Raw genomic sequence first — 19498 nt, forward strand, 5'->3', positions numbered from 1 at the left:
TTATCTTATTTAATTTATGCAGAAGATTAGCACTATGTTCTTTATTTCACTATTTAGTAAAATACTGTTATTTTCTGGTTTGGCTTACTGGGAAAATTGAACTGTACAGGCTTTCTTTTCCTTTCAACTAGGAACATTTGGAAAAGTAACAGCCTTACTTTCCTATAAGATCTAGAGACTTAAATGAATATCCATATGGATATGGGTTTTCAACTTGTTATCGTTTCTGTTAAAACTGTATCCTTAGAATATAATTTGAATAACTTGGTCTTGTCCGATTCTGAAGACTGAAAATCATTGTCTTTATAGAAAAATAACCTACAAAAAATGTGTGGCTTGATTCTTTCACTTGATAATTTGCCCTGGAAGCAACTTAGTAAGTGATGTGTCTTTTTTCCTAAATAATTTGCATAAATATTTGTGAGATTACTCTGTCAAATTGGAAATATACCATTGGCCTATTTGTTTTTCCTTATACACATAATGGTAAAATAAAAGCATGTTACTCTGAAAAAAAAAACCCACGATAACATTAATTAGGATCATTTTTACATTCTAATGTTGACAGCATGCTTAAATTTCAGTCAAACTGACTAATGGACCCAAAGCAGTTAAGTGCTACTAGGACTAGCCCAAGCCATTTCTCAGGGTTGTATTTTGCTGAAAGTAACACTGAAGAATGAGGTAATGCCTCCCATTGAGACCACGAGCAGGCCCACTTACTACCTACTATAAAAGAGGTGGATTTCCTGTGCTTAGGGTTACTAGTCTGCAACACACACCCATTCTGTGCATAAAATCTAACTGGATCATCCCCCTGGGATGGAGACAAGGGACCTGATGCAACCCAATGCTTATGCAGCTTGCTGCCCCATCAGTACCAAAGTCCTTTGTCTCTGACCCAAGAGTCTCATGTGTTTTTGCCATCATCCATGGAACAACAGTGTAACTTACTAGCTTTTAAGTAGAATAAAATAAAATCCCAACCTTTCATGTGGGGGTGTGTGTGTGTAATTTAACCTCAAAACAATTCACAATGTAAATGCTACTTTAGCTCTGTTACCACTTTAGGAGATATAGTATTTCATTTATCCTTTATATTTTAGAAGACCTTTAATTCCTTCTCTTGGCAATACAAACAATATTAAAAGATTACTAAAATTTTTATCTTAAAGGAGTATTTCTAATATAAGGAAATAGAACAACATATTTGTATAAGCCAAAAAAGTTTTTTTCTGCCAAAATATTTCCAGAATTTTTACATTTTTCATCAGTTAATAAAAAAGAATGTATAGCAAAATTCTTCCTTTCTCCTGATCTTTATGGCATATCACACACACATTCTTCCAGGCCAGGCTCAAATGCCATTTCTCCAACAAACATCCCCTTAATAGCTAAATATAACCTCTCCCACCTGTTTAGCATTTTATCTCTAGCTGGAACTTCCTTAGCCCTAACATTCTCCTAATCCAGGTGTAGGTCACCCCCCCTTCTAGACAGTCAACTCTCTAAAGGCAATTTCTACTTATGATTCCCCTTTTCTAGTTAACTTTGAACATGGTGCCTTGCAGCTAGTAAGAAGTACTAGTTAAGGATCTATATATCTGAAAAAAAATGATTTTCAATAGTAAAATATAACATGAAATTTTAAGGGTTTTTTAATTTAAATATTTTTTTAAAGATTGATTGATTGATTGATTGATTTGACAGAGAGAGAGACAGCAAGAGAGGGAACACAAGCAGGGGAAGTGGGAGAGGGAGAAGCAGGCTTCCCGTGGAGCAGGGAGCCTGATACGGGGCTTGATACGGGGCTCGATCCCAGGACCCTGGGATTATGACCTGAGTCGAAGGCAGACGCTTAACGACTGAGCCACCCAGGTGCCCTGATTAAGGGTTTTTTTTTTACGAAGAATATTTGTGGCACACTCAGACATTCAGATTTTTTAAATCTCTGTTGTAATTGCCTGACAGCAGAATTAATGTTTTCCCACTGCATAAATTATAGAAAACATTGCTGAACTAATTTATATTTCCTGATGCATTATTCCAATATATATTTTTGCTTTAGTTGAATGTTCTGACATTTTGAGGGTAAGAAATGTATATTTTCATATTTTCCCACTCAACAGCACAAGATGACATCAGAAGGGAGATTCTTATCACATCACATCTATTCTGCCAATATGGCCTACACTTCCTTCTCTCCAGTCCCCTCTCTCTCCAATGCATTACACTACTAGATGAATCTTCCTAATGTCCTACTTTCTCTAGACCACGACTACTCACAAGCTTTCAATAAGTCTCCACTGACCAAAATATAAACCAGAACTCCTTGAGAGCCTGGCACGCAAATCCAAATTTAACCCCAATATACAACTTACCTATTTCTTTCTCTACATGGCAACATTACTTCAGTCAAATTGATCTAATTCCTGTCTCACACATATACTTTGCATTTCCCTGCTTCCGTTTCCATCCATGGGATGGAATACACTTCTTTTTCTATACATCCAAATCTTACTCATTCTTCAAGAGCGAAATCTAAGCCATCTCTGCCATGATGCTGATTCCTAACATTTTACTGTCTCCATTCTCACATTTTTCCCTGTGACGCCATGATAAATTTACATTATTCCATATGATATTCCTTTACTGGAGGCATGATTGTGATATATAAGGAAATGTTTGGGCTCCACTGAATGTCATCCTTCAAAGGTTTTCCTCAGGGAGTATTCCAATAATGTTCACATTGCTGAAATATTTCTGGGGCTCTTCTCTGGTCACCACAACCCCAGCCACACTAGAAAGTCATCCATTTTATTTTATAACCTCTTCTGGTTTTTATAAAAGAGAAAAAAATTGCCTAACCCAATTATCTTCCTCTTTCCCAAATCAGTTTCCAATAATTTTTGGTTGTTTCTTAAAAAAAAAAAAAAATTATATATATATATATATACACACACGTATATATATCTTTTGTCAAAGGGAAGAAGTTAGTCATCATTGAGGACATTCAAAATAATGCATCATAAGTATTAAAAGGATATACTCTTTTCCATGATTAGAAGAGAAAGTCATTTTTCTTTAGATTAATTTATAAAGAAATAACTAGATTCCAGTCCATAGCCATTTATTTTAGTAACTGGAAGTTCAAATCACTCTACAGAGTCCTTCAAGGTTTATTTGCATCATTTTTGGCAATGGCTTAGTTAGTAGTTTTCCCATCACAAAACCTTTTTTCCAACTGGCATGACATGAAAAGTTGAAATATTTTGTAATATTTCAGAGACTGTGCAATAATAAGAAAGCACACTGCATTACCTGAAGTTGCAGGCAAATATAGTTGCAAATCCTTCTGTGGCCAAAATAGCAGTGGAGATTTTTACTATGGAAGGATTTACTATGAATTTCCTCAATGTTTGTGCCACTTCTAAAGGCAACACAAGGGTTCTGTGTTCAGCTGGGTTAAATGTATTATATGTTACACATCTGTGTATGTATGTCTGTAAGGCCACTGTCAAGTCCATCCTCAGACAGAAAATTAGCAATGGTACATCTGCAATAAATAAAGCTTAACTTCATTGCCTTTCTCAGAAGGGCTGTGGGAAGATAATATGTTTCTACTCTCATTTCCATTTCATTCCATTTGTGGAAACCAGGTCTCTTCCAACTTCTAAATGATGTCTAACTCTCGAGAAGCCAAAAAATACAGTAAGCTAACAACACTTTTACCAAGAGTCCTTTATTTTTCATAAAATTTTGCTGAATAAAATCTAGCAAAATTATTTTTGATTATTTCTGATTTCTCTAAAGAAAATGCCAATTTTATACCTCATTTTAAAATTTATTTAAGTAACTATAGAAAGAAACTTAATGAAAGGTTTTGTTACAAATCCTATATCTTATGTTTCCAATATTATTAATATGAATAAATTGTAATACAATTTAGAAATAATAATTTAAAATTATTAAGGAAACTCAATTTTGCATTTATTTTGTTTTGACATGCTTTTGTTCATAGCATGCCTGTCACTGTCTATCTCCTTACCCTACTTGGTTGTTTCTTCATTGCCCTTATCTGATATTATATCAGATATTCCTATATTTTATCTGTTTATAGTTGGTCTGTCTCTTCTTCACCAGGATGTTAGCTCTATGACAGCAGGGAGTTTATCTTCCTCACCACAATATTCCTAGCACTGACAGCAATGCCTGTAGGTCCTCAGTAAATATTTACTAAGTGCATGGATTATTTATTTAATTTACAGTAGATTCTACTTGCCATAAATTTGTACACCATATCAGAAACTGGACCATAATCTTGTAATAGAGATGCATAAGTGAGTGTTCCTAAAATTCTACAGGAAATATACATTTCATGGTTTTTGTGAGATTCTCCGAATAGCATGTAAACCCCCAAGAGAATAGAGGGTTATTGCTATGGAGGGAAAAAAATGAAGAGAAAGTATCAGCTACGCCAGGAAACATCTGGAATTGAAGCATGGGGAAGAGCCAGCCAAAGGGGCTTCAGGACATTGGAGGGAGCGCTGTTGTACCTTGTTCTCAAGTTTCCCCAGTGACATTTTCCTGGACATTCAGGACCAGAACAGGAAACTATCAAAAACCTTAGTGAACATATATTGCATTATTTGTTTCAGAGGTACAGATCTGTGATTCAACAGTCTTGCACAATTCACAGCACTCATCATAGCACATACCCTCTCCAATGTCTATCACCCAGCCACCCCATCCCTCCCACCGCACCCCCTCCAGCAACCTTCAGTTTGTTTCCTGAGATTAAGAATTCCTCATATCAGTGAGGTCATATGATACATGTCTTTGTCTGATTGACTTATTTTGCTCAGCAAAACACCCTCCCGTTCCATCCACATCGTTGCAAATGGCAAGACGTTAAGAAAAAAAAAAAAAAAGAAGATAGCAGGAGGGGAAGAATGAAGGGAGGAAAATCAGGGGGGAGATGAACCATGAGAGATATGAAAAACAAACTGAGGGTTCTAGAGGGGAGGATGGGTTAGCCTGGTGTTGGGTATTGCGGAGGGCATGGAGCACTGGGTGTTATGCACAAACAAGGAATCATGGACACCACATCAAAAACTAATGATGTAATGTATGGTGATTAACATAACAATAAAAAATTAAAAAAAAAAACCTTAGAACATAGTTTTATACGCTCAGATGATTTCCCTTCGTTTATCTGTCTCTGACACATGCATCTAATTAAAACACTTAAAATAGCTGATAGATTATGAAGCCCCAAATCCTCAACTTTTAGAATCTCAAAAAAAAAAATAGTTTACATTAACTCTTTCTCTATGTCATACCACACTGTAGTTCATTTAGTGTTTCCTGGGACTTTTGACCTTACATCTTTAAAGGTTGAAATTTGTTTTGGCCAATATGTTCCCCCGGGAGTTTTAGCAAGTGTTAGCAAGAAAAATAATGCATAAAATGTCAGAGTGAAAATAAATTTGTAATCCTATATATGCAATAAATCTGAAAAACAAATCTGATTGGACACCCAGAAAACAAATTATCCATTCAAGCACTACAAGTAGTAAAAAGTCCCCTACTCTTTTTAAGTAAATAAAATTCAATCCAGGCCAAAATTTACACATTTTCAACAACAATTTAAATTTACATATCAGTTCATAAAACAAGTTAATATTAATCCAATGCAACCACAAAAACAGTATGGCTTTCAGAAGTGAATTCCTTATTTGTGGTTTAGAAGATTCTGACTAAAATCTTATCCTAAATGTGGGCCTGGAGCTCCTTGAATGCAGGAATGTTTAATTCATTTTTTTATAACCTCAGTGTCTAGGGCACAGAGAGGCTCTATGGATGTTGAATTAATGAATGAATGCCCATAAGTCATGAGTTTTTTCTATTCCAACACACTGTTAAATTCCCTCAACTATCGTTCTTACTGAAACAAATGCTGAACAAGACATAGAGTAGGACTTATATGTATGTTGACACTTTCTTCTTTCCCAATGAATTAATTTCATCTAATTCAGTTAACCATCCTTACTTTTAAATTACCTCAGTGCACACTGAACCCATGCTTAGGGAAAAATAGGGCCTGATTTACTGAAGTGTTATCTCATTCCCTTTGCCAATAGTTTCACTGGGCTTACTTCTTGTGTATGTTTTGGGTTTTTTTTTTCCCCCTTCCCTTATGTAATTTCACTGGATATTGGGCTAAGAAGAGAAGCTCTTCAAGTTGGCTTTAAAGGACAAAGACATTTTTTTATTTCATCTTTGATTTGCTTAGCAGATGATTTTATTTCATCTTTGATTTGCAGTCTTCATGTTGGTTGATTAAGCACTTCAACACTGTTATCAAGGACCCAGATATTTTGCATCTTTCCACAAGGAAAGCATCAGTGTCACCTTAGCAAGACATCAAGGGTCATTTCAAATGCTATATGAAAGCATGACAATTTCAAGAGGAAATAAAGAACACAATGAAAAAAAGCTTTCCCCAGATTACTGATAGCAGGCTTATCCTAATGTTTCATTGGCCCTGATTAAGTCATATTTCTGATCTAATTACATGCTCCTTATTCTCCTGGTTATAATACTAGACTATTTTTTTTTTTGCTTGTTGTCAGTTTTTGTTTCCTCAGACAAGCTTTAATATCTCTTGTTGTTAATTAGTAAAATGGTAGCACTTAGTCTTGAAACTGTAGACCTTTCTAATATTTATGAAGAAATGCCAGCAAGATTTTTTTAAAAAAGGAAATTATCTTTTTTTTACTCCAGCCATAGAAAAGCAGCTATTATTTTACATCACAATTTCCATGTTAAAGTTAATGCTAACAAAGGAACTTGGTAAAATAGCTGAATTTCAGCAATGGTTCTACATTATAAAGAATAACCTTTAGTCCCTAAAGTTTTTGTAATTTTGATTGATTGGCCTATTTTATAACTTATTGTCCTGGCAATGGTATTTACATTAAGATCACTGTTTTTGAAAATATATAAAGATTTGTGAGTTTGTCAGGCCACAAGAGGTTAATTGACATTTCCTTCTTTACCCACATGCATGAAAGTAAAAACAAATAATATATGAGTCTTTGGAAACCTTGTTTTTTAAAAAGAAACTATTGCCAGACGAACGAAAACTGAGAGAATTTGTCAACAACAAACTCAGAATAAAGTAAATGCTAAAGGGAGTTTTTCAGGCAGAAGAAAAATAATCCCAAAAGGAATAAGGCAATTAAGAAGGAATGGAGAACAACGGAAAAGTAAATAAAAATGTGGACAAATGTATATGACTATTGACTATGTAAAAAATAGCAATGATATGTATGGGGTATAAAATATATATGAAAGTAAAAGTGCATGCAAGAATAACAAAATGTGAGAAGGAGTAAGATGAATTGTAAGGCTGTAATATTATTTGGGAACTAGTACAAGTCAGAGTTGTCCCATTGGAATCTAATGTAAGCCACATACACAATTTTAAATTTTAGAAGTCACACTAGAAAAAGTAAAATGCAATAAATATAGTCAATTTTAATGTATTTTATCCAACCAAAAATATGATAATTTCAATATGTAACCAATTTAAAACTTATTAATGAGATATTTTATATATTTCTGTACTAAATCTTCAATTTTACGCATGTATTTCAGCAAATCTCAATTGCAGCCAGCCACAATTCAAGTGCTCAATAACCACATATAACTAGCAGCTGCCATATTAGACAAAACAACAGTGTTAGGCTCCAGTTCACGGAAAGAATGTGCCATCTTTAGAGAAATCACTAAAAGTACTAAAAGTAGAAGAATATATAATGATCAAGTGTGAAAATGGGAAACAATGGGATATTAAATAAAGTTAGTAGAGTAATATACACCGATGGTGCCCTGCTGACCAGTGCACTTGTGCACTTGTACTACAGCCGTTCTGAGCGTTTTTGCTAATAGCTCACAGTTTTCCTTATCTGAAGAATTACCCTTAGTCAAAGAGAAACCAGCTCTCCCAGGTATTGCTCCCAGCCCCAACAAAAAGCCAAAGGCAATGACTGACTAATGCAGGGCAAAAAAAGGCTAGCACCTTTGGCAAAAGGTTGAACCAATTCTAGGGTACAATTTGAACTTCAAAATTTCTGTAACCACATCTTAGCTCACCTCTTCTCCTTGCCTTATCTTGCTACCCTCCGAAAGCATTTGTTCAATAAATTAAGTGTATCCAAATCCATCTCAGGCTCTGTTTCTAGAGAACCTAACCTAAGACTCTTGGTTGATCAAAACGAAAGCAAGGAAAGGAAAAGGAACATAAAACAAATGAGGCAAATAAATATTAAAGATATAATAGATGTAAACCCAAATATCAGCCAACCGTATTAAAATATAAATGGTCTAAATATTCTAGTTAAAATATAAAGATTGTCAGGTGATAAAAATATTTTTAAGAAGGTCTAACTATATGCTAATGAGAAAATAACACATATATAAAAGGAAGGAGAAAGATATAGTATACAAACACCAAAAGAAAACTGGTTTTACTATACTAATGTCAGATAAGATCTATTTTAAGGCAAAAGACATTCCTAGAGATAAAAAGAGATCTTTAATAATAATAAAATGCCCCATCTACCAGGAAGACATAAAAATTCTATTGCATAGACATACTAATATAGCTTCACAATATGAAAGCTAAAAATTGACAGATTTAAAAAAAATACACAAATCTACAATCAGTGAGGGAGAATTTAACACATCTAATTTGAGAACTGACAAAAAAAGCATCCAGAAAATTACTGAAGCTATATAGATATTCTGAGCAACACAGTTAATAAAATAAAAATATTGTTTTGTTAAAATGCACCAAATGATGACAGAATACACAATTTTGGCAACTGTATATGGAACATCTATAAAATACATCATATTTTGGGCCAAAAAGCCAAACCCAACACATCTAAAAGGATTCCAATACTCCAAATATATTATTTGATAATAGTGGAATGAAGGTAGAAGTCAGTAACTAAAAGATAAATATAAAATCTTCAAATGTCTAGAAATTAACATTTTCTATATAACCAATGAGTTAAAGATGAAGTTATAGTATCTATTAAAATATTTGAGCTGAATAATAATCAAAATATAATATTTTTTAAAAGATTTGTTTATTTTAGAAAGAAAGAACTGGGGGAGGGCCAGAAAGAGAAAAAAACAATCTTCAAGCAGACTCCCTGCTGAGCACAGTGTCCCATGCAGGGCTTGAGCCCAGGACCCTGAGATCATGACCTGAGCCAAAACCAAGAATCGGATGCTCAACCAACTGAGCCACCCAACTGCCCCTGAAATACAATATTTTGAGACATAATTTAGTTATTACTGTTCTGAGATGGAAATTTGTGACTTAAATTCATACATTAAGAAACTGAAAAACCCGAAAATCAATTGTTTAGGTATTCATCTCAAGAACTAGGAAAAAGAAACCAAATTAAATTCAAGAAAGAGTAAAGAAGAAAAAATAAAAATAAAGAATAAGTAATAATAAAGATAATAAATACTAAAAGGACTACTAAAATGAAACAGAAAACATATGCAATAGAAAAATCAGTAAGTCAAAAAGTTAACTATTTGGAAAGAGCAATGAATTGATATTCTCCTAGCAAGATTAAGCAATGAAAAACAGAAAAAGCACAAATAACTTATGTCATGAACAAAACAGGGAGTATTACCATAGGTCTCACAGAGGCAGAAAAATATTTGGCAAAATGTAAGACTGCAGGGGAGAAAAAATAATCTCTAAGCAAACTAGGAATAAAAGAAATTTTTCTGTAACAAAGAACATGTACCCAAAAAATACAAATTAATAAAAAGAAGGAATTACTTTAAACTGACAGAGAATATGTATAAAAAACTGTCGCAGAAAAGATACTTAACTGTGAAATATTGAAAACTTTCCCCAGATTTTCTTTCCCACCATCACCGTTTGTATTCAACATTTCACTGCCCATTGTACCCAGTATTATAAGGATAGATGAGAGAGAGAGAGAGAGAGATGATAGATAGATGGTAGGTAGGTAGATAGATAGATAGATAGATAGATAGATAGATGATAGACAGAGATAGATGATAGATAGATAAAATCAATAGTTGAATGGATGAATAAATGGTAATATATTTGTACAATGAAATACTATGCTGCCACAAAAAGTAACAAAATGGCTACACCAAACAGTATGAATTAATCTCACAAACATGGTGATGAACTAAAGCGAGGCACAGAAAGGTCTACACCATATGATTCCATTTTTATAAATGTCCAAAATTTGTAAAAATAAACTGGTGAAGATATAAATCAGGATAATAGTTAACTTGGTAGCAGTAATCACTAGGAAGGAAACAAGTGGGAGTTCTGGAATGCTAGATTCGTGTTCTATTTATTTGATGATTGGTTACATGGCTTTACTCTTATAACTTGTGCTCCTCTCTTTCCTCTTTCTCTTTTTAATAAAATATTTAGAAAAAAATGTATAATATCTATTAGGTATGCTTGGGTCTTTCAGAAAAACAATAAAAATGTTATTATAGACAACAGATTAAATTTTATGAGATAATTTACTGAATTATTGTCCCATTTACATTTTAGTAATATATTAAGAGTATTCATTTTGATCAACATTTTATGGTGATCAAAATAAATAATGGCTATATTGTACAAATATAGTCACAATTTAATAAGTGAAATACAGAAAATTGAGAAAAGCTATAAACCTGGTCACAAATAACTTTAGATAATCTTTTAAGTCTTCATTATTATTATTTCTTACCCTAGGAGTCTGGTCTTCAAAATGTGATGGGAAAGATTTTTTTCTAGTAGTGAGGAGAAAAAAATGTACAGAAGTCTTCCTTATCCATGGTTTTATGTCCCATGGTTTCAGTTACCCACAGTCAACCACTGTCTAGGAGATGATCCTCCTGACATATCAGAAAGTCAGTAGTAGTTCTGTGCTATGTCACAATGCCAACACCATTCACCTCATCTCATTGTGTAGGCCTTTTATCATCTCACATCATCACAAGAAGGATGAATACAGTACAATAAGATAATTTGAGAGAGAAAACACATTTTTATAACTTTTATTGTACTATTTTATTATGTTATACTTGTTAATCTCTTACTGTGCTTAATTTATAAATTAAACTTTCATAGGTTTGTATGTACAGGAAAAACACTGTGCATATAGGATTTGGTACTATCTGTGGTTTTAACAACTGGAAGCTTTGGAACATATTCCCCACAGATAAGGGAGGACTACTATAACATTTAGATCTGTTACCTAGTGGAGGCAACAGAAATCTTTGAAGTGTGGATAAGGTAAGCTAAGTCACCTTCCTAAAGAGAACCCCAGCACTTCAGTAATCTCATTTTGTCTTAGATTAAAAAAACAAAAACAAAAACCCACACAACAAAACAACAACCCTAAATACACTTTTTAGCAGTGACAGCACAAAAAGAAATACAGAATTTTAAGTTTTTTCTATTTTGATGGAGATCATTATAGGTTATGACAGTCTAGAGAGGCTTGTGAGATAAATGGAAAGCAGGAAAACTGCGGATTTCTTTTGAAGCACTTGGGATCTAAGTTGAATGGGGTTTCTGATCTACCACATTACATCACTTCTGGTAGTATCATATTTATATTTACTAAGCACCACAAAAATTTTGTGGCAGACTTCTTATCCCAGTCTAACACAGAAACATATGAAAATTGATTAAATGCTTGGCTTACCGAGAAGCATAATAGTCCACTTATATGCACATAAAAAGACATATGAACATGCATATAAAAATATGAATTGTAGGGGTGCCTGGATGGCTCAGTCGTTAAGCATCTGCCTTCGGCTCAGGTCATGATCCCAGGGTCCTGGGATCGAGCCCCACGTCGGGCTCCCTGCTCCACAGGAAGTCTGCTTCTCCCTCTCCCTCTCCCACTCCCACTCTCCCTGCTTGTGTTCCCTCTCTCTCTGTGTCTTTCTCTGTCAAAAAAAATAAATAAAATCTTTTAAAAAATATGAATTGTTTTTTAACATATCTGTTTATGCCCAAAACAAGAAAAAGTATACAATAAAATAGGATTTTTTTCCTGCTGTAATAAAAGGCTTTCCCTCTCACCTCTTCTCTTTCTTTCCCTCAAAAAAAAAAAATCCAATTTTACAAAAAGTATAACTGGAATTTAGATAGCATGGAAAGAAAGTAAACAAATAATACCATACATTTAGAGAATGCTATTGGAAAAATGTCTGAGATAAACAAATGGAGAATGCTGCTATGAATCAAATTGGGCAATTTAGTTATTTTTTTCTATAAAGCATAAAAGATATCAGAGTGGGAAAAGCAATAAGTCATCCTTGGAAATTGAACAACAATAAAAATCATCCACAAGTATTCATACAGTTAGTTCCCTTTTAGACAAAAATTTTAGAGAAAATATAGACAGAATTTTATACAGAATTTTTAAAAAAATATTAAAACCTCTGAATGTTTTTTGTTGTGGTGGGTGATTGAATAAGCGATATGGTAAATAATGATCTTGATTCACCATAAACATTGACATGCTTTTTCAATAACCAAATATTAAAATAGTTTCAATAAACATTTATACATTGTATACATATAACACATTGCTACTAATTTTTCTTTAGTCAATTATCTTTTACAGTAATTAAAATAAGAAAAATAAATTTTATATTGACCTTTATTTTTACCATTTCCAACATTTTTGAGTGTGTGTATAGATCCAAGTTTCTGTCTGGTATATTCTTTCTGTCCAAAGAACCACCTTTATCATTTCTTGGAGTGAAAGTTTGCTGATAATGAATTCTCTACTTTCTTGTCCATGAAGTGTTTATTTCTCCTTTTCCAGTGATATAGTAACTGGGTGCTAATTTCTGGGGTGGTAAGGTTTTCCCGCCTTTCAGCACTTTCAAAGAAGATACTCCATCATCTTCAGGCTTAGATCGTTTTTAATAAGTCTGCCTAAATTCTGACCTTTGTTCCTCTGTGTATAACCTGTCTTTTCCACTCTCTGCCTTCTAGATTTTATATTTAGCTTTGGTTTTTAATAGTTTAAGTGTGATGTGTCTAGGTATTTTCTTCTTCCCTCCCCCCCTTCCTCCCTCCTTCCCTCCTTCCTTCCTTCTTTCCTTCCTTCCCTCCTTCCTTGTATTTTATTCTGCTGAGTGTTCTATAAGCTTTTCAAATCTATGATTTAAAGTCTTTTATTATTTGGGAGAAATTCTAGCTATTTTCAAATATTTCTTCTCCTCATTATTTTCTTTTTCATTCTGGGATTCCAATAGCTCATATATTAGACCATTTGACATTGTCCCATGGTTCTTGGATGCAGTGGCTTTTCTCTCTTTCTCTCTCTTTGTATTTTAGTTTAAATACTTTCTTTTGACTTATCTTTATCTTTGCTACTGTAGCTTTATTTCTGGTATTTTTATTTCATACTTTCCTATCATTTCTATTTCTCTGCTAAAATTTTCCATATGCCCTTGTACATTGGCCATCTTTTTACACTTTTACACTAGAACCTTTAACGTATAAATCATTTTTTTTTCTTTTTAATGCCCTGCCTAATAGCGCCAGCATCTGGGTTCTACAGATTATATTGTCTCTTGACAGAGGTAGTTTTCTCTTGCATTTTTGTGTACCTTGTAATTTGTGGTTAAAATCTGGGTATCATGTGTGGGAGAGTAAAGTCTGAGGTATATAACATTTTATGCCTGGAATTGGACACACCTCCACTACACATTTAATGTGGGGAGTTGAGTCAATATAATCAGGCTTGACTAGGATCTGGGATTTGCTAGTTCTATTTACCTTAAGCACACTATTGGCTTCTGATTCCTCTAGCATTACCTTGTACTTAAGGTAGAGGTTGAGTTTCTAAAGGACATTTTTCAATGTTTCATTTCCACTCTCAAGTTTGGTCTTCTTCTGTGAACCTGAGCTTCAAAGAACGTCTCTCTTTCTTCTTGCCCTTCCCCCAGTGATAGACTGCTGTTATTTGTTATTCATTGTTAGCTAACCTGTTGGTAGAAGATGGGAATATTCTTTATTTCTTTCTTTATTCTCAGCCTTAGGCAAGACCTGTCCCTTTCTGTCTTATAGAAAGAGCTTTCTTGGTAATTCTGCCCCTCAACCAGCAGAAGTAAATCTATAGGGGTGTATAGGGAAGGATATATATGTATAGCATATATATGTATATACATACGTATGTATGTATAGGGAAGTAAAATAAAGTAAATGCTAATGTAAACTATAGTCTTTGGGTGATTATGCTGTGTCAGTGTAGGCCTATCAATTGTAACAAATGTACCACTTTGGTGGATTGTTAATGGGGGGGGGAGGAGCTATGCATGTATGGGGGAAGGATTATGTGGAAAATCTCTGGGCCTCTCTCTTAATTTTGCTGTGAATCTAAAACTGCTGTAAAAAAAATAAAGTCCTTAAAAAATTCCTAAATACCACAATAAATGCCAAAATAGAACAATTCTACCTAGTGAAAATGTGTATGTGTGTACACATATTCTTCTACGTGTAGAAAAATATGCACAGAATAAATATAACATAAAACTTGACTGAACTGGACCAAAGGTATAGGTTTTTGATTAAATGTAAATAGAATATCACACTTATTACAAAATTCAGGTTGGCTACCAAGGCAAAATATAACTCTAATCTGTGTTTATGGAAACATCCAAAATAAGAAGACTCAGAAGGATGATGATAAAGACAAAATGATGGCAAACAGAAATGTACATGAATAAACAAATAGCAGGAATCACAATCATGTTTTCAAATAAGGCATAATTTAGCCCCCAAATATGAAATGAGACCAAGAAAAGTACACTTCATGATGCTAAACACTAAAATGCATAACAAAAATGTTATTGATATCTATCCATAAAATACTGGAAGTCCTAGCCACAGCAATCAGATAAGAAAAAGAAACAAGATGCATTCATATTGATACAAAGGAAGTTTAACTGTCACTATTTGCAAATGATGTGCTACTATACATAGAAAATTCTAAAGACTCCAACAAAAAAACTACTAGAAGTAATGAATGAATTCATCAAAACTGCAAGATACAAACTTAATCTCCAGCAATCAATAGTGTTTCTATACATTAATAATAATGTAGCAGAAAGAGAAATTAAGGAAACAATTCTATTTACAATTGCATCAAAAAGAATAAAATACCTAGGAATAAACTTAATGGAGGAGGTGAAAGACTTATACTCTGAAAACTATAAAACATTAATGAAAGAAACTGAAGATGACACAAACAAATGCAAAGATATTCCATGCTCATGCATTGGAAGAATTAATATTGTTATAACGTCCATACTACCCAAAGCAATCTATGGATTCAGTGCAATCCCTATCAAAATACCAACAGTATTTTTCACAGAACTAGAAGAAATAATGCTACAATTTGTATGGAACCACAAATTTGTATGGACCCTGAATAGAAAAAGCGATCTTGAGAAAGAACAAAGCTGAAGGTATCACAATTCCAGATTTCAAGATATGCTACAAAGCTATAGTAATCAAAACAATATGGTACTGGCACAAAAATAGAAACAGAGACCAAAAGAACAGAATAGAGAGGCCAGAAATAAACTCATACTTAAGTAGTTGATTAATCTGTAACAAAAGAGGTATAAATATACAATGGGGAAAAGACATCTTTTCAATAGATGGTGCTGGTACAGCTACATGTAAAAAAATGAAACTGGATCACTTTCTAACATCATACACAAGAATAAACTCAAAATGGATTAAAGGCATAAATGTGAGACCTGGAACCATAAAAATCCTAGAAGAGAGCACAAGCAGGAATTTCTCTGACATCAGCTGGCTATAGCAACATTTTTGTAGATATGTCTTCTAAGGCAAAGGAAACAAAATAAAAAAACTTTTGGGACTACATCAAAATAAAAAGCTTTTGCACAGCGAAGGAAATCATCAACAAAACAAAAAGGAAACCTACTGAATGGGAGAAGATATTTGCAAATGATATATCTGATAAGGGGCTAATATCCCTTTACCAAGCAGAAACTAGAGGAGATGAAGAAAGAAAAAGACATAGCTAATAGACTAACACACCCCTCGCAAATTTAGTAAAATAAAATGGAAAAATTTAGAAAAGATAACAAAGTTCTAAATAACACAATCAGTAAGGTAGACTATATAGAACCATATTAAACTCTGTACCATAATAAAAAAAGAACATGCCTTCTTTTCAGATAAACAAAACATTCGTGAAAATTGCCTGTACATGAGTTCACAACAAAAGCTTCAATAGATTTTAAAAAGTAGATATACTACTGTGATCACTTGAAAACATTCATAAATTCTTTCATTTCCTAACATCCAGAAATGAAGTCTGTATGCCCTACCCTTGAATGAAGGCAAGTCTTTGTGAGTGTATTTTAAGTCACTAGCCCTTTAGAAGGAGGATTTGTTTCTGAGTGATAAGGCATTGTAATGTCCTGATAAAAATGGAGTCACAAGTTGTCTTTTAGCACTCCGCACTGCTTCTGCACCCTTTTATACTCTTCTCTGGTATCACAGGGCTAGAAGCGTGGGAACTACATTCCCACAGTACCTTCCTATCAGCGTTTGAGCACAGATAACAAATGAGAGACACAGGAGTGACATTCAAAGTGTGAAAAAGAAGAAGCTACAAGGATCACTGTGACAAGTGAAAAGGACCCAGGGGTCAATGAGATGAGGCTTCCATTGACCAAATATACAATATTTAACTGCATTGGTTTGAATGAAAATGAAATATATTAAAATTATATTAAGAAAAAAGTGGAAAAGAGACGGAATGTATTCTTGTTACGGAGATGCTGAGGCTGATGGGGCAGCAGTTGCTGAAACCATCTCGCACTGCATATCCTCTCTCATCCTTCAGTCTGGAGCTGTGGGGTGCCTGTGGCTTCAGTAGTAGCTTCCGGCACTTCCCTGCAATCTCCTAAATCCCTATATTAAATTCCTTTCTGCTTGAAATATTTAAGTATGTGGTTTTGTTTTCACAACTAGACCTTGACTAACACACTGGGAACAATCACGGCGGTTCCTTACCTAGGACAGAAATACTTCAGTGTGTGAGAGCCCAAGACAGCTGGGATACACTTTTAATATTCCTACACCAACATTAAGAGGAGAACTAAAGAAAGTATTGTTGTACTAAATCATCCCATTTTGAGGTTTTGGAACTAAAGGGAGGTGGATATTTTTAACAAACACTATATGGGCTTGAATGCCAGCTTATTATACACAGGAGAAAAGCCATGGGTTTATAGACAGAGGAGAATTGTGCCTGAGCCTTCCCTAGAGAAATATATCAAAATCATGTTGCAGGCATTTCCACGTTCCCTAGCTAAATACTATCTAGGAGTATCCCAGACCCCACTTAAAGCCCTAACAAGAGGATTTTAATATCAGTAATTTAATTCTGACAGAACTGAGGTCATTGTTTTGTTGTCATAATAAAAGGATGGTGGTTTGTGGAGTCTGGAAAAAAAGGGCAAGAATGTATCCTTGTGTTTTCAAGCTCTGCCCAAGAGAGAGCATGCCTATGACAATTAGTACTGGGTTTTTATGTAAAAATATGCTTAGAGAAAAGGGTGATTCGTTTCATATATAAAAATTTAAGAGGGAAAAATTTATTCTTTTACTTTTTTTTCTATGTCATTAGACACCTTCTAATATGGGTATCTGAGAGGACTGGCTTCCAGAACACTTAGACAAGTAAATCAATAAATGACCTAAGATCAAGACCTAGAAGAAAACAAAGGTTTTGTTTCAAAATGTATTCTGGATTTGTTTTTATCAGACATGGTAAGACAGGCAGACATGGAAATGATTGTCATGAAGGAGGAAGTTTTACTTACAGATCTTTAGAAACAGGAGGTATGACACACCACGCAGGACCCCAGGAGAAGTGCCAGTGTGGATCAGGAGGCAGAGGGAGATTAGAGAAAGCAGGGGCAAGAGGCTTTGTTGTGGTTTTTATGGGAAGGAACAGGTAAGGCAGGGCAAGGCAGTCTAAGCAGGCTTAAGATTGTGAGGTTTGAATAATTGCAGCAGGCTCTGGGGTGTAGGGACTGTCTTGAATAGTCTGGTACCTGGCCCTGGAGGGGTTAGGGGAATACTGGCCTAGAATGTAGGAGCCTGACAAAGGAGGTGAAGAGCGGCTGGCCTCTGTGTTGGTTAATTTGCATATGAAAGGCCCACTTCCAGGCAAGATGTTTGCTCTCTCTAGGAATAAATGAACCATGGGTGGGGCAGCCTCTCCCAGTTCAGCACATCCCCAGATGGCACTGTATCACGAATACTAATAAATAATAACATAAAGTGAATGCAGGTTTACAGTGAGGTTCTTTTCTCTTAGTGCCCAACCATACACCCCCAGAATGAGTTCTAAAATTTCTACACAGTCCTGGCAAAGACCAGGGATGACAATTTAGGCAGAAGCTGAGTGACTAAGATTTTCAATTCATTTAATATGGATAACAAGGCAGCTCAAATATAATGAGGAGCCTTTATTGAGAAGCTATAAAGCTATCTCACATAAATGAAGCACTCTTGGGAATAGGAACTTGTTCTTAGGAACTACTAAATATAGAAGTTTCTCTCTCTCTCTCTCTCCCTCTCTCAGACTCTCATTCTCTGCTTCTCCAGGACCACATATAAAACTGTATCATATTTATTCTCATCCTCTCTGACCATTGGCTACTCTCCCCAGGCAATTTCTGATCGATCAATTTAAGAGTATGAACATGGCTGAAATTGCCTGCCCTAGGCCCAACTCTATAAAATTGTAATTAATAGGTCCCATATCACTTGACTGTAAAATCTGTGTCTCAAAAAAAAACACATCTGGTTACAGGCTAGCCAACAGACTGACATCCACTAGGATGAGTGTCAATCCCTGGTCCAATCTGTTGTGGAGAAAGGTGATAATATGATCAAACATGACCAGAGAGACACATCTCTTCACCATGGAAGTGAAGAGGGCCTGACAGGCACCTGAAACTATCAACTACAATTGTATATCCTAACAACTGTAAGAGTTTTCAGTCACATCTGTTGTCTAAGTGGCTTAATTTTTCTTGGCATTTAAGAAATTGCTAGAACTCAGGCAGGACTTATTAGCCATTTATGCAGGGAGAAAAATGGTAGTAATGACTACTGCTCACTGAATATTTCCAGTTCTTGGCCTTCCAGGCACATGGCATGATAGTACTTTCTGGCTCCCAGTGGTTGGTTGAGGCCATGTAACCATTCTGACCAATGAACTGAAAGTACAGATAATGAATGCCACTTTCTGGCTGAACATTTATTCTTGGTGTGATATCCTCTAAACTCTCTTTTGTTCCTGCCGTGGCAGCAAGTGGCTATTATATTAGCCTGGGCTCCAAA

General features: G+C 34.6%; 1 long non-coding RNA gene across 11 annotated transcripts in view; it reads right to left on the reverse strand.

Annotated features, from left to right (window-relative positions):
* The window catches only part of LOC112822377 (uncharacterized), a 153516-nt gene extending 142556 nt beyond the window's left edge, over window positions 1-10960 (reverse strand). For all 11 annotated transcript variants that reach the window (XR_012380093.1, XR_012380094.1, XR_012380101.1 and 8 more), the window contains exon 1: window positions 10818-10960. This is a non-coding gene — a long non-coding RNA (uncharacterized lncRNA). The remainder of the gene's footprint in view (window positions 1-10817) is intronic.
* Window positions 10961-19498: the final 8538 nt, after the last annotated feature.

This window comes from Callorhinus ursinus, unplaced genomic scaffold, assembly GCF_003265705.2.
Source record: "Callorhinus ursinus isolate GAN/ISIS: 27379988/994484 unplaced genomic scaffold, GSC_fseal_2.0 scaffold1, whole genome shotgun sequence".
Classification (NCBI taxonomy): Eukaryota; Metazoa; Chordata; class Mammalia; order Carnivora; family Otariidae; genus Callorhinus; species Callorhinus ursinus.